At 35.9% G+C, this 15,916-nt stretch overlaps 3 non-coding genes across 3 annotated transcripts; all 3 read left to right on the top strand.

The window, feature by feature from the left end:
- The first annotated feature begins 239 nt into the window (after positions 1-239).
- On the top strand, positions 240-313 carry Trnai-aau (transfer RNA isoleucine (anticodon AAU)). Its single transcript has one exon. It is a non-coding gene; the product is annotated as a tRNA-Ile (tRNA).
- A 4,269-nt stretch (positions 314-4,582) lies between these two features.
- Trnai-aau (transfer RNA isoleucine (anticodon AAU)) lies at positions 4,583-4,656 on the top strand. The gene has a single exon. It is a non-coding gene; the product is annotated as a tRNA-Ile (tRNA).
- An 8,364-nt stretch (positions 4,657-13,020) lies between these two features.
- On the top strand, positions 13,021-13,094 carry Trnai-aau (transfer RNA isoleucine (anticodon AAU)). Its single transcript has one exon. It is a non-coding gene; the product is annotated as a tRNA-Ile (tRNA).
- The last annotated feature ends 2,822 nt before the right edge of the window (positions 13,095-15,916 follow it).

Below are 15,916 nucleotides of genomic sequence, written 5' to 3'. Positions count from 1 at the left end.
AACAACACGCAATGTGTTAACATTAGCACATTCGGCAATTATGAAATGACCAATATTTGTTATAATATGGGAGTTATGCATTTTACATTATTTCCATATATTTTATACTATTAACATACACGTTGGCAATGCTTTTCCGTACCCTAATTGTGTGGTTCCTTTTGCTAATCATTCATTGTGTGAAAGTATGTACTCCATCTGTATTTCTAGATTGTGTAGGAGGATTTTGATTAGCAAGTGGCCGCATAGCTCAGATGGTTAGAGCGTCGTGCTAATAACGCGAAGGTCGTGGGTTCGATCCCCCCTGTGGCCATTAGTTTTTACTTTCGTTACTATTTTCCTCTCTATTTCTTTATTTACCTTTATCTTCTTCTCCTTCTCTGTCATTTCTATTCTGGAGCAACGAGATGAAGTCTGTACTATTATTTTTTAAAAGTTTAACAATTCAATATCAAAACTTTATGTTCCCAAAATCATGATTCAATATACGTTATATTTGAGATCTAGAGGGTGAAGTGAAAGATCCATAATCAGCTGAAGCACACTTTGGTATGTGTCTTATCTTCGTTATAGCAGTTAGCACGAGGAGTAATTTATAAGTTTACCTTAAACCTAATATAGAAAGCTGTAAGTTAGAACTTTAGGCAAAGATGAAAATAAATAATAAACATATTTTGGGGTATTGCACAATAATCAAGTAAAGGTGTGTTCTCGATGTCTAGATCCGAGCCATCTTATGAAAAGGTGACTGGATTTTGTGTGCTATATGTGTGGGGAGAAGGGCCATGTAGCTAAGAATTGCAAAAGGCAAAGATTTGGCAGTTGTGGAAGTTTTCCTTTATGTGTCAACGGGGGATATGCGACAAATGCCACAAAGATGCCCAAACATGTACATGTTACAGAGAGGACATTGTGGAAGTGAACCCGCAGGTTGGTGATACTGCGAGGGAGGAACAATCATTGGAGTTACAGCTTGCCGAAGATGATGAAGAAGACGTTGAGAATTAAATACAGGATAATTATAGTGAAGAAAGAGTGGAGGAAACTGTGGGAAGCAGAGTCGTTAAGACCGATCAAGAACTAGAAACGGAGGAAGAACGAAACAACAGGCGTACTGTTAGTGATAGATCGGTGACGGATCCAGGAAGTGATGACAGTAGGATGGTAGTTGAAGTCGCTTTTGAAAGGCAAACGATGTTCAGAGTTTTCAGGTAAACGGAAATGGAAATAACAGTACTGATATAGACACTTTCAAAGTCATACACAGTTGGAGAAGACGGTTTAATCCAGTACCTAGACTGAAAACGAATAGCATGCGTCTCAAATCCATTAAATAATTTCTAGTATTCATGGAAATGATAAAACATGCGACATAATTTAATACTTTAAACACACTAATCATTATAATGGCCTTATATATTGTATCTCTAATTGTAAACGGCATGCTAGATTTGAATAAGCGAAAGTCTGTTTTAAAAATATTTCTAAAAAATAAGAGGCCATATTTTATTATTGCAAGAAGCCTTTTGGGATGATGAGTTTACTGAATGTATCAGAGAAAATGAGATTTGTAATGGTGACATATTTGATAGTAATGCCGTCATTAGGAGGGCTGGTGTTGATGTTTTAGTAGTGAGAGAGTTGAAAAATCAAGTGGCACATGAAATGTTTCATAAGGGTAGAATTTTATATTTGAAATAGATCTTAATGAAGAGTGGTTGATTTCATCAATATTTATGCTACAAATCTTTTGCGAGTAAGGTATACCTTTTAATGAGATCAAACACATATTTGCATAACAATACTAGCGATAGCACTATCTTGGTTGGTGAGTTCAATAACGCTTTATCTAGAATTGATCGATATAACAAAACCCTAACAGGGCTTTCTAAAATTAGTTATGATAGAAATACAAAACGACACACATTGTCGCATTTAACCTACTCGACACACTATTGACATTCGGTCCCAGACTATTTGGAATCAGGTCACAATTAGTACTTGGAGTTCAGTACCCACCATTGTAGTTCTAGCAGTTTTCGTCTATTTTCAGTACATTTTTTCCTCTCATTTTGGTGGGGATAGAAGAGTTATATATATGCATTTCTTGTAGGGATTTAAAGGTAATTGTTTATTCTGAAGAATATGAGTTCTAGGTGTGGTTTTCTCTTTGTATTTTGGCGACAGTGACTAGTGTCTTATAAGACTTTGGTGATGGTCCTGAAGCGAAATATGTGTTCTATTTACATGCTGCTCTGTTGACAGGCCAGCCATTCAAACAAATGCAGGTCAACCTTTGACAAGAACTTCACCGTGATATCATCTTTGACGGTATCTTAAATTAACATATGATTGTATTGATTGTCACACAGTGGAAAGGTCAGTATTGAGAAACAAATGTAGTGAATATATAGCAAAATAAATTGTATTCTATGTCCACGTTGCTGTAAAGGACAAACTGTGCCTCAGCCAACAAAGGCGACACACTATTTGCATCCAGTTCCAGACTGTGCATCTAACTTATTTAGCACTGAACTCTATAACGCAAACCTCGGTATGGTTCCGAACTTTGACTGGATGCACAACATCATTACCACTTCGGTGCGTCAAAATGAACAAATTTGGAAAACTATTAACTTACTTTTCTGTGCAAGATTAGTTTGGAAAATGGGATTATTTGAGTTAGAGGTTATGCGAACTATGATAAATTGAATGTTTATGCTGCCGAGTGGTCTAAAGCGCTGTCCGTCACGGATCACTGCCATCTCACCTCTGTCTGCGTGGGTTCGAGTCTCGGGCTCGGCAAATGTGGATACGTGAGAAAGCTTGCCGGTAGCTTCTCGTGGGTCGGTGGTTCTTTCCGGGGTTTTCCCGGTTCTTCCTCCACCATTAATACTGGCCGACATGTATAGCCTATCTTGTGCTGAAAAATGGCGTTAGACCCTATAACAACAACAACAATATTTATGCTGATTTTCACAAGCCATTGACCATCAAATATATGGTCTGCATATTTTAAAATATTATATTTCATTATTTTGAGGACTACATTTTGTGAGAAAACACATACAAGCCTGGACGTTGTATACTGAGATGTTTTGGCTTTTATAATTCTTTTGCTTTGTGCTTTTATAATCTAAATAAGAACGGTTGTCGTGAACACACCATTTCTTGACACTACAATACATTGGAGACATCTAGTAGCTGAAGAAGGCGTGAGCTGTCCATATATTCCTTTTTATTTGGTCTTCACCCTTGATGCGTTACAGTATGACAGTGGAGATCTGATTTTAATCATGCTGAGTTAGGCTTGTCTCTTTTTCTTTCTTGACGATAAATTTACTCTTACTATTATTATTAATATTATCATTATTAAAACTGCTAGGAGTAGCAGTAGTTCATATGTTAGTTCCAGTAGTAGGTAATTATTTACTGGTCAATTTGAATCGATCAGGGCTTTAGGGCGGGATGCTTGATAGTAAATATGCTAGAGCTGAATTTGCATCAGATAACTCCTGAAAGCGTAGTCAACATGATAAAACCTTGCCTATTAGCTTCGTGATCTGTAGATTTCCCACCATGAGGCACACTAGTTTCTGGATACTGTAGGCATGTCTACTTCATTTGTTTCATAATTATCATCATGGTTGCCTGTCGTTTCGCCAAATATTACAGATTGCTTAGCGATTGCTGCTGTTATATTTCTTATCACGTTATACTTTATAGTGTGTTCTAAGTAAAAATGAACTTGATGAACTTTGGTAAATTATTATTTTAACTTACCATACTGACAATGTTCATTTCCCAATCAATTGGTAATAAGAATGCACATTCACAGAAATCAGTATAGAGCATAGCAACTGTTTAACCTCAACAATTTTTGCTGAAATCATATTGTCAAACAGTATATTGAAGTGTCCAAGAGGATAGTAAGATATATTTTTTTTTGTAATTTCCGAATTATACATTTTACATTGGTTCAATAGACTTTACAATGATAACACACACGTTGACCATGCGAAGTCCCTGGTTTCGATCGCCCCTTTGGCCATACTTATTTTATTTTCTCATACGTCTCTTTCATTTCTATTCTGCAGCACAAATTTCAATTTCCGTTTGTAAAGGCACAAAATCTGTACCTAGTTATCTCCTAAAACTATATTATTCAATTCTAAAAGCAGCGTTAGTATGCTACCAAAAACCTGATTGAGTGGACCATGTAAGATATATATGAGACCTGCAAGTGGAAGTGAGACATCCACGACTAACCAAGAGCCACCTTGGTATGTGTCTTATCTTCGTTCTCTCCAAAAGCTCGAGGAGTAATTTATGACTTTACTTAAAACAACACGCAATGTGTTAACATTAGCACATTCGGCAATTATGAAATGACCAATATTTGTTATAATATGGGAGTTATGCATTTTACATTATTTCCATATATTTTATACTATTAACATACACGTTGGCAATGCTTTTACGTACCCTAATTGTGTGGTTCCTTTTGCTAATCATTCATTGTGTGAAAGTATGTACTCCATCTGTTTTTCTAGATTGTGTAGGAGGATTTTGATTAGCAAGTGGCCGCATAGCTCAGTTGGTTAGAGCGTCGTGCTAATAACGCGAAGGTCGTGGGTTCGATCCCCCCTGTGGCCATTAGTTTTTACTTTCGTTACTATTTTCCTCTCTATTTCTTTATTTACCTTTATCTTCTTCTCCTTCTCTGTCATTTCTATTCTGGAGCAACGAGATGAAGTCTGTACTATTATTTTTTAAAAGTTTAACAATTCAATATCAAAACTTTATGTTCCCAAAATCATGATTCAATATACGTTATATTTGAGATCTAGAGCGTGAAGTGAAAGATCCACAATCAGCTGAAGCACACTTTGGTATGTGTCTTATCTTCGTTATAGCAGTTAGCACGAGGAGTAATTTATAAGTTTATCTTAAACCTAATATAGAAAGCTGTAAGTTAGAACTTTAGGCAAAGATGAAAATAAATAATAAACATATTTTGGGGTATTGCACAATAATCAAGTAAAGGTGTGTTCTCGATGTCTAGATCCGAGCCATCTTATGAAAAGGTGACTGGATTTTGTGTGCTATAAGTGTGGGGAGAAGGGCCATGTAGCTAAGAATTGCAAAAGGAAAAGATTTGACAGTTGTGGAATGTTTTCTTTATGTGTCAATGAAGGATATGCGACAAATGCCACAAGGAAGCCCAAACATGTACATGTTACAGAGAGGACATTGTGGAAGTGAATCCGCAGATTGGTGATGCTAAGAGGGAGGAACAATCATTGGAGTTACAGCTTGCCGAAGATGATGAAGAAGACGTTGAGAATCAAATACAGGATAATTATAGTCACGAAAGAGTGGAGGAAACTGTGGGAAGCAGAGTCGTTAAGACCGATCAAGAACTAGAAACGGAGGAAGAACGAAACAACAGGCGTACTGTTAGTGATAGATCGGTGACGGATCCAGGAAGTGATGACAGTAGGATGGTAGTTGAAGTCGCTGTTGAAAGGCAAACGATGTTCAGAGTTTTCAGGTAAACGGAAATGGAAATAACAGTACTGATATAGACACTTTCAAAGTCATACACAGTTGGAGAAGACGGTTTAATCCAGTACCTAGACTGAAAACGAATAGCATGCGTCTCAAATCCATTAAATAATTTCTAGTATTCATGGAAATGATAAAACATGCGACATAATTTAATACTTTAAACACACTAATCATTATAATGGCCTTATATATTGTATCTCTAATTGTAAACGGCATGCTAGATTTGAATAAGCGAAAGTCTGTTTTAGAAATATTTCTAAAAAATAAGAGGCCATATTTTATTATTGCAAGAAGCCTTTTGGGATGATGAGTTTACTGAATGTATCAGAGAAAATGAGATTTGTAATGGTGACATATTTGATAGCAATGCCGTCGTTAGGAGGGCTGGTGTTGATGTTTTAGTAGTGAGAGAGTTGAAAAATCAAGTGGCACATGAAATGTTTCATAAGGGTAGAATTTTACATTTAAAATAGATCTTGATGAAGAGTGGTTGATTTCATCAATATTTATGCTACAAATCTTGTGCGAGTAAGGTATACCTTTTAATGAGATCAAACACATATTTGCATAACAATACTAGCGATAGCACTATCTTGGTTGGTGAGTTCAATAACGCTTTATCTGGAATTGATCGACATAACAAAACCCTAACAGGGCTTTCTAAAATTAGTTATGATAGAAATACAAAACGACACACATTGTCGCATTTAACCTACTCGACACACTATTGACATTCGGTCCCAGACTATTTGGAATCAGGTCAAAATTAGTACTTCGAGTTCAGTACCCACCATTGTAGTTCTAGCAGTTTTCGTCTATTTTCAGTACATTTTTTCCTCTCATTTTGGTGGGGATAGAAGAGTTATATATATGCATTTCTTGTAGGGATTTAAAGGTAATTGTTTATTCTGAAGAATATGAGTTCTAGGTGTGGTTTTCTCTTTGTATTTTGGCGACAGTGACTAGTGTGTTATAAGGCTTTGGTGATGGTCCTGAAGTGAAATATGTATTCTATTTACATGCTGCTCTGTTGACAGGCCAGCCATTCAAACAAATGCAGGTCAACCTTTGACAAGAACTTCACCGTGATATCATCTTTGACGGTATCTTAAATTAACATATGATTGTATTGATTGTCACACAGTGGAAAGGTCAGTATTGAGAAACAAATGTAGTGAATATATAGCAAAATAAATTGTATTCTATGTCCACGTTGCTGTAAAGGACAAACTGTGCCTCAGCCAACAAAGGCGACACACTATTTGCATCCAGTTCCAGACTGTGCATCTAACTTATTTAGCACTGAACTCTATAACGCAAACCTCGGTATGGTTCCGAACTTTGACTGGATGCACAACATCATTACCACTTCGGTGCGTCAAAATGAACAAATTTGGAAAACTATTAACTTACTTTTCTGTGCAAGATTAGTTTGGTAATGGGATTATTTGAATTAGGGGTTATGCGAATTATGATAAATTGAATATTTATGCTGATTTTCACAAGCCATTGACCATCAAATATATGGTCTGCATATTTTAAAATATTATATTTCATTAGTTTGACAACTAAATTTTGTGAGAAAACACATACAGGCCTGGACGTTGTATAATAACATGTTTTGGCTTTTATAATTGTTTTGTTTTGTGCTTTTAAGATCTAAATAAGAACGGTTGTCGTGAACACACCATTTCTTGACACTACAATACATTGGAGACATCTAGTAGCTGAAGAAGGCGTGAGCTGTCCATATATTCCTTTTTATTTGGTCTTCACCCTTGATGCGTTACAGTATGACAGTGGAGATCTGTTTTTAATCATTCCGAGTTAGGCTTGTCTCTTTTTCTTTCTTGACGATAAATTTACTCTTACTATTATTATTAATATTATCATTATTAAAACTGCTAGGTGTAGCAGTAGTTCATATGTTAGTTCCAGTAGTAGGTAATAATTTACTGGTCAATTTGAATCGATCAGGGCTTTAGGGCGGGTTGCTAGATAGTACATATGCTAGAGCTGAATTTGCATCAGATAACTCCTGAAAGCGTAGTCAACATGATAAAACCTTGCCTATTAGCTTCGTGATCTGTAGATTTCCCACCATGAGGCACACTAGTTTCTGGATACTGTAGGCATGTCTACTTCATTTGTTTCATAATTATCATCATGGTTGCCTGTCGTTTCGCCAAATATTACAGATTGCTTAGCGATTGCTGCTATTATATTTCTTATCACGTTATACTTTATAGTGTGTTCTAAATAAAAATGAAGTTGATGAACTTTGGTAAATTATTATTTTAACTTACCATACTGCCAATTTTCATTTCCCAATCAGTTGGTAATAAGAATGCACATTCATAGAAATCAGTATAGAGCATAGCAACTGTTTAACCTCAACAATTTTTGCTGAAATCATATTGTCAAACTGTATATTGATGTGTCCAAGAGGATAGTAAGATATGTTTTCTTTTATAATTTCCGAATTATGCATTTTACATTGGTTCAATAGATTTTTATAATGATAACACACACGTTGACCATGCGAAGTTCGTGGCTTCGATCGCCCCTTTGGCCATACTTATTTTATTTTCTCATACGTCTCTTTCATTTCTATTCTGCAGCACAAATTTCAATTTCCATTTGTAAAGGCACAAAATCTGTACCTAGTTATCTCCTAAAACTATATTATTCAATTCTAAAAGCTGCGTTAGTCTGCTACCCAAAACCTGATTCAGTGGACCATCTAAGATATATATGAGACCTGCAAGTGGAAGTGAGACATCCACGACTAACCAAGAGCCACCTTGGTATGTGTCTTATCTTCGTTCTCTCCAAAAGCTCGAGGAGTAATTTATGACTTTACTTAAAACAACACGCAATGTGTTAACGTTAGCACATTCGGCAATTATGAAAAGACCAATATTTGTTATAATATGGGAGTTATGCATTTTACATTATTTCCATATATTTTATACTATTAACATACACGTTGGCAATGCTTTTCCGTACCCTAATTGTGTGGTTCCTTTTGCTAATCATTCATTGTGTGAAAGTATGTGCTCCATCTGTATTTCTAGATTGTGTAGGAGGATTTTGATTAGCAAGTGGCCGCATAGCTCAGTTGGTTAGAGCGTCGTGCTAATAACGCGAAGGTCGTGGGTTCGTTCCCCCCTTTGGCCAATAGTTTTTATTTTCGTTACTATTTTCCTCTCTATTTCTTTATTTACCTTTATTTTTTTCTCCTTCTCTTTCATTTCTTATCTGGAGTAACGAAATAAAGTCTGTGCTATTATTTTTTAAAAGTTTAACGATTCATAATCAAAACTTTATGTTACCAAAATCATGATTCAATATACGTTATATTTGAGATCTAGAGGGTGAAGTGAAAGATCCACAATCAGCTGAAGCACACTTTGGTATGTGTCTTATCTTCGTTATAGCAGTGAGCACGAGGAGTAATTCATAAGTTTACCTTAAACCTAATATAGAAAGCTATCAGTTAGAACTTTAGGCAAACATGAAAATAAATAATAAACATATTTTGGGGTATTGCACAGTAATAAAGTACAGGTGTGTTCTCGGTGTCTAGATCCGAGCCAGCTTATGAAAAGGTGACTGGATTTTGTGTGCTATAAGTGTGGGGAGAAGGGCCATGTAGCTATGAATAGCAAACGGCAAAGATTTGACAGTTGTGGAAGGTTTTCTTTATGTGTCAATGAAGGATATGCGACAAATGCCACAAGGAAGCCCAAACATGTACATGTTACAGAGAGGACATTGTGGAAGTGAATCCGCAGATTGGTGATGCTAAGAGGGAGGAACAATCATTGGAGTTACAGCTTGCCGAAGATGATGAAGAAGACGTTGAGAATTAAATACAGGATAATTATAGTGAAGAAAGAGGGGAGGAAACTGTGGGAAGCAGAGTCGATAAGACCGAACAAGAAATAGAATCGGAGGAAGAACGAAACAACAGGCGTACTGTTAGTGATAGATCGGTGACGGATCCAGGAAGTGATGACAGTAGGATGGTAGTTGAAGTCGCTGTTGAAAGGCAAACGATGTTCAGAATTTTCAGGTAAACGGAAATGGAAATAACAGTACTGATATAGACACTTTCAAAGTCATACACAGTTGGAGAAGACGGTTTAATCCAGTACCTAGACTGAAAACGAATAGCATGCGTCTCAAATCCATTAAATAATTTCTAGTATTCATGGAAATGATAAAACATGCAACATAATTTAATACTTTAAACACACTAATCATTATAATGGCCTTATATATTGTATCTCTAATTGTAAACGGCATGCTAGATTTGAATAAGCGAAAGTCTGTTTTAGAAATATTTCTAAAATATAAGAGGCCATATTTTATTATTGCAAGAAGCCTTTTGGGATGATGAGTTTACTGAATGTATCAGAGAAAATGAGATTTGTAATGGTGACATATTTGATAGCAATGCCGTCATTAGGAGGGCTGGTGTTGATGTTTTAGTAGTGAGAGAGGTGAAAAATCAAGTGGCACATGAAATGTTTCATAAGGGTAGAATTTTACATTTAAATAGATCTTGATGAAGAGTGGTTGATTTCATCAATATTTATGCTACAAATCTTGTGCGAGTAAGGTATACCTTTTAATGAGATCAAACACATATTTGCATAACAATACTAGCGATAGCACTATCTTGGTTGGTGAGTTCAATAACGCTTTATCTGGAATTGATCGACATAACAAAACCCTAACAGGGCTTTCTAAAATTAGTTATGATAGAAATACAAAACGACACACATTGTCGCATTTAACCTACTCGACACACTATTGACATTCAGTCCCAGACTATTTGGAATCAGGTCACAATTAGCACTTCGAGTTCAGTACCCACCATTGTAGTTCTAGCAGTTTTCGTCTATTTTCAGTACATTTTTTCCTCTCATTTTGGTGGGGATAGAAGAGTTATATATATGCATTTCTTGTAGGGATTTAAAGGTAATTGTTTATTCTGAAGAATATGAGTTCTAGGTGTGGTTTTCTCTTTGTATTTTGGCGACAGTGACAAGTGTGTTATAAGGCTTTGGTGATTTTCCTGAAGTGAAATTTGTGTTCTATTTACATGCTGCTCTGTTGACAGTCCAGCCTCTCAAACAAATGCAGGTCAACCTTTGACAAGAACTTCACCGTGATATCATCTTTGACGGTATCTTAAATTAACATATGATTGTATTGATTGTCACACAGTGGAAAGGTCAGTATTGAGAAACAAATGTAGTGAACATATAGCAAAATAAATTGTATTCTATGTCCACGTTGCTGTAAAGGACAAACTGTGCCTCAGCCAACAAAGGCGACACACTATTTGCATCCAGTTCCAGACTGTGCATCTAACTTATGTAGCATTGAACTCTATAACGCAAACCTGGCTATGGTTCCGAACTTTGACTGGATGCACAACATCATTATCACTTCGGTGCGTCAAAATGAACAAATTTGGAAAACTATTAACTTACTTTTCTGTGCAAGATTAGTTTGGAAAATGGGATTATTTGAGTTAGAGGTTATGCGAACTATGATAAATTGAATGTTTATGCTGCCGTGTGGTCTAAAGCGCTGTCCGTCACGGATCACTGCCATCTCACCTCTGTCTGCGTGGGTTCGAGTCTCGGGCTCGGCAAATGTGGATACGTGAGAAAGCTTGCCGGTAGCTTCTCGTGGGTCGGTGGTTCTTTCCCGGGTTTTCCCGGTTCTTCCTCCACCATTAATACTGGCCGACATGTATAGCCTATCTTGTGCTGAAAAATGGCGTTAGACCCTATAACAACAACAACAATATTTATGCTGATTTTCACAAGCCATTGACCATCAAATATATGGTCTGCATATTTTAAAATATTATATTTCATTATTTTGACAACTAAATTTTGTAAGAAAACACATACAGGCCTGGACGTTGTATAATAACATGTTTTGGCTTTTATAATTGTTTTGTTTTGTGCTTTTATAATCTAAATAAGAACGGTTGTCGTGAACACACCATTTCTTGACACTACAATACATTGGAGACATCTAGTAGCTGAAGAAGGCGTGAGCTGTCCATATATTCCTTTTTATTTGGTCTTCACCCTTGATGCGTTACAGTATGACAGTGGAGATCTGTTTTTAATCATTCCGAGTTAGGCTTGTCTCTTTTTCTTTCTTGACGATAAATTTACTCTTACTATTATTATTAATATTATCATTATTAAAACTGCTAGGTGTAGCAGTAGTTCATATGTTAGTTCCAGTAGTAGGTAATAATTTACTGGTCAATTTGAATCGATCAGGGCTTTAGGGCGGGTTGCTAGATAGTACATATGCTAGAGCTGAATTTGCATCAGATAACTCCTGAAAGCGTAGTCAACATGATAAAACCTTGCCTATTAGCTTCGTGATCTGTAGATTTCCCACCATGAGGCACACTAGTTTCTGGATACTGTAGGCATGTCTACTTCATTTGTTTCATAATTATCATCATGGTTGCCTGTCGTTTCGCCAAATATTACAGATTGCTTAGCGATTGCTGCTATTATATTTCTTATCACGTTATACTTTATAGTGTGTTCTAAATAAAAATGAAGTTGATGAACTTTGGTAAATTATTATTTTAACTTACCATACTGCCAATGTTCATTTCCCAATCAGTTGGTAATAAGAATGCACATTCATAGAAATCAGTATAGAGCATAGCAACTGTTTAACCTCAACAATTTTTGCTGAAATCATATTGTCAAACAGTATATTGAAGTGTCCAAGAGGATAGTAAGATATGTTTTCTTTTATTATTTCCGAATTATGCATTTTACATTGGTTCAATAGATTTTTATAATGATAACACACACGTTGACCATGCGAAGTTCGTGGCTTCGATCGCCCCTTTGGCCATACTTATTTTATTTTCTCATACGTCTCTTTCATTTCTATTCTGCAGCACAAATTTCAATTTCCATTTGTAAAGGCACAAAATCTGTACCTAGTTATCTCCTAAAACTATATTATTCAATTCTAAAAGCTGCGTTAGTCTGCTACCCAAAACCTGATTCAGTGGACCATCTAAGATATATATGAGACCTGCAAGTGGAAGTGAGACATCCACGACTAACCAAGAGCCACCTTGGTATGTGTCTTATCTTCGTTCTCTCCAAAAGCTCGAGGAGTAATTTATGACTTTACTTAAAACAACACGCAATGTGTTAACGTTAGCACATTCGGCAATTATGAAAAGACCAATATTTGTTATAATATGGGAGTTATGCATTTTACATTATTTCCATATATTTTATACTATTAACATACACGTTGGCAATGCTTTTCCGTACCCTAATTGTGTTGTTCCTTTTGCTAATCATTCATTGTGTGAAAGTATGTGCTCCATCTGTATTTCTAGATTGTGTAGGAGGATTTTGATTAGCAAGTGGCCGCATAGCTCAGTTGGTTAGAGCGTCGTGCTAATAACGCGAAGGTCGTGGGTTCGATCCCCCTTGTGGCCAATAGTTTTTATTTTCGTTACTATTTTCCTCTCTATTTCTTTATTTACCTTTATTTTTTTCTCCTTCTCTTTCATTTCTTATCTGGAGTAACGAAATAAAGTCTGTGCTATTATTTTTTAAAAGTTTAACGATTCATAATCAAAACTTTATGTTACCAAAATCATGATTCAATATACGTTATATTTGAGATCTAGAGGGTGAAGTGAAAGATCCACAATCAGCTGAAGCACACTTTGGTATGTGTCTTATCTTCGTTATAGCAGTTAGCACGAGGAGTAATTCATAAGTTTACCTTAAACCTAATATAGAAAGCTATCAGTTAGAACTTTAGGCAAACATGAAAATAAATAATAAACATATTTTGGGGTATTGCACAGTAATAAAGTACAGGTGTGTTCTCGGTGTCTAGATCCGAGCCAGCTTATGAAAAGGTGACTGGATTTTGTGTGCTATAAGTGTGGGGAGAAGGGCCATGTAGCTATGAATAGCAAACGGCAAAGATTTGACAGTTGTGGAAGGTTTTCTTTATGTGTCAATGAAGGATATGCGACAAATGCCACAAGGAAGCCCAAACATGTACATGTTACAGAGAGGACATTGTGGAAGTGAATCCGCAGATTGGTGATGCTAAGAGGGAGGAACAATCATTGGAGTTACAGCTTGCCGAAGATGATGAAGAAGACGTTGAGAATTAAATACAGGATAATTATAGTGAAGAAAGAGGGGAGGAAACTGTGGGAAGCAGAGTCGATAAGACCGAACAAGAAATAGAATCGGAGGAAGAACGAAACAACAGGCGTACTGTTAGTGATAGATCAGTGACGGATCCAGGAAGTGATGACAGTAGGATGGTAGTTGAAGTCGCTGTTGAAAGGCAAACGATGTTCAGAATTTTCAGGTAAACGGAAATGGAAATAACAGTACTGATATAGACACTTTCAAAGTCATACACAGTTGGAGAAGACGGTTTAATCCAGTACCTAGACTGAAAACGAATAGCATGCGTCTCAAATCCATTAAATAATTTCTAGTATTCATGGAAATGATAAAACATGCAACATAATTTAATACTTTAAACACACTAATCATTATAATGGCCTTATATATTGTATCTCTAATTGTAAACGGCATGCTAGATTTGAATAAGCGAAAGTCTGTTTTAGAAATATTTCTAAAATATAAGAGGCCATATTTTATTATTGCAAGAAGCCTTTTGGGATGATGAGTTTACTGAATGTATCAGAGAAAATGAGATTTGTAATGGTGACATATTTGATAGCAATGCCGTCATTAGGAGGGCTGGTGTTGATGTTTTAGTAGTGAGAGAGGTGAAAAATCAAGTGGCACATGAAATGTTTCATAAGGGTAGAATTTTACATTTAAATAGATCTTGATGAAGAGTGGTTGATTTCATCAATATTTATGCTACAAATCTTGTGCGAGTAAGGTATACCTTTTAATGAGATCAAACACATATTTGCATAACAATACTAGCGATAGCGCTATCTTGGTTGGTGAGTTCAATAACGCTTTATCTGGAATTGATCGACATAACAAAACCCTAACAGGGCTTTCTAAAATTAGTTATGATAGAAATACAAAACGACACACATTGTCGCATTTAACCTACTCGACACACTATTGACATTCAGTCCCAGACTATTTGGAATCAGGTCACAATTAGCACTTCGAGTTCAGTACCCACCATTGTAGTTCTAGCAGTTTTCGTCTATTTTCAGTACATTTTTTCCTCTCATTTTGGTGGGGATAGAAGAGTTATATATATGCATTTCTTGTAGGGATTTAAAGGTAATTGTTTATTCTGAAGAATATGAGTTCTAGGTGTGGTTTTCTCTTTGTATTTTGGCGACAGTGACTAGTGTGTTATAAGGCTTTGGTGATTTTCCTGAAGTGAAATTTGTGTTCTATTTACATGCTGCTCTGTTGACAGTCCAGCCTCTCAAACAAATGCAGGTCAACCTTTGACAAGAACTTCACCGTGATATCATCTTTGACGGTATCTTAAATTAACATATGATTGTATTGATTGTCACACAGTGGAAAGGTCAGTATTGAGAAACAAATGTAGTGAACATATAGCAAAATAAATTGTATTCTATGTCCACGTTGCTGTAAAGGACAAACTGTGCCTCAGCCAACAAAGGCGACACACTATTTGCATCCGGTTCCAGACTGTGCATCTAACTTATTTAGCATTGAACTCTATAACGCAAACCTGGCTATGGTTCCGAACTTTGACTGGATGCACAACATCATTACCACTTCGGTGCGTCAAAATGAACAAATTTGGAAAACTATTAACTTACTTTTCTGTGCAAGATTAGTTTGGAAATGGGATTATTTGAATTAGGGGTTATGCGAATTATGATAAATTGAATATTTATGCTGGTTTTCACAAGCCATTGACCATCAAATATATGGTCTGCATATTTTAAAATATTATATTTCATTAGTTTGACAACTAAATTTTGTGAGAAAACACATACAAGCCTGGACGTTGTATAATAACATGTTTTGGCTTTTATAATTGTTTTGTTTTGTGCTTTTATAATCTAAATAAGAACGGTTGTCGTGAACACACCATTTCTTGACACTACAATACATTGGAGACATCTAGTAGCTGAAGAAGGCGTGAGCTGTCCATATATTCCTTTTTATTTGGTCTTCACCCTTGATGCGTTACAGTATGACAGTGGAGATCTGTTTTTAATCATTCCGAGTTAGGCTTGTCTCTTTTTCTTTCTTGACGATAAATTTACTCTTACTATTATTATTAATATTATCATTATTAAAACTGCTAG

This window comes from Sinohyriopsis cumingii, unplaced genomic scaffold (assembly GCF_028554795.1).
Source record: "Sinohyriopsis cumingii isolate HCF-2022 unplaced genomic scaffold, ASM2855479v2 utg003265l, whole genome shotgun sequence".
Classification (NCBI taxonomy): Eukaryota; Metazoa; Mollusca; class Bivalvia; order Unionida; family Unionidae; genus Sinohyriopsis; species Sinohyriopsis cumingii.
Note: the sequence above shows the minus strand (reverse complement) of the source record. Positions and strands in the feature narration are given on the sequence as shown.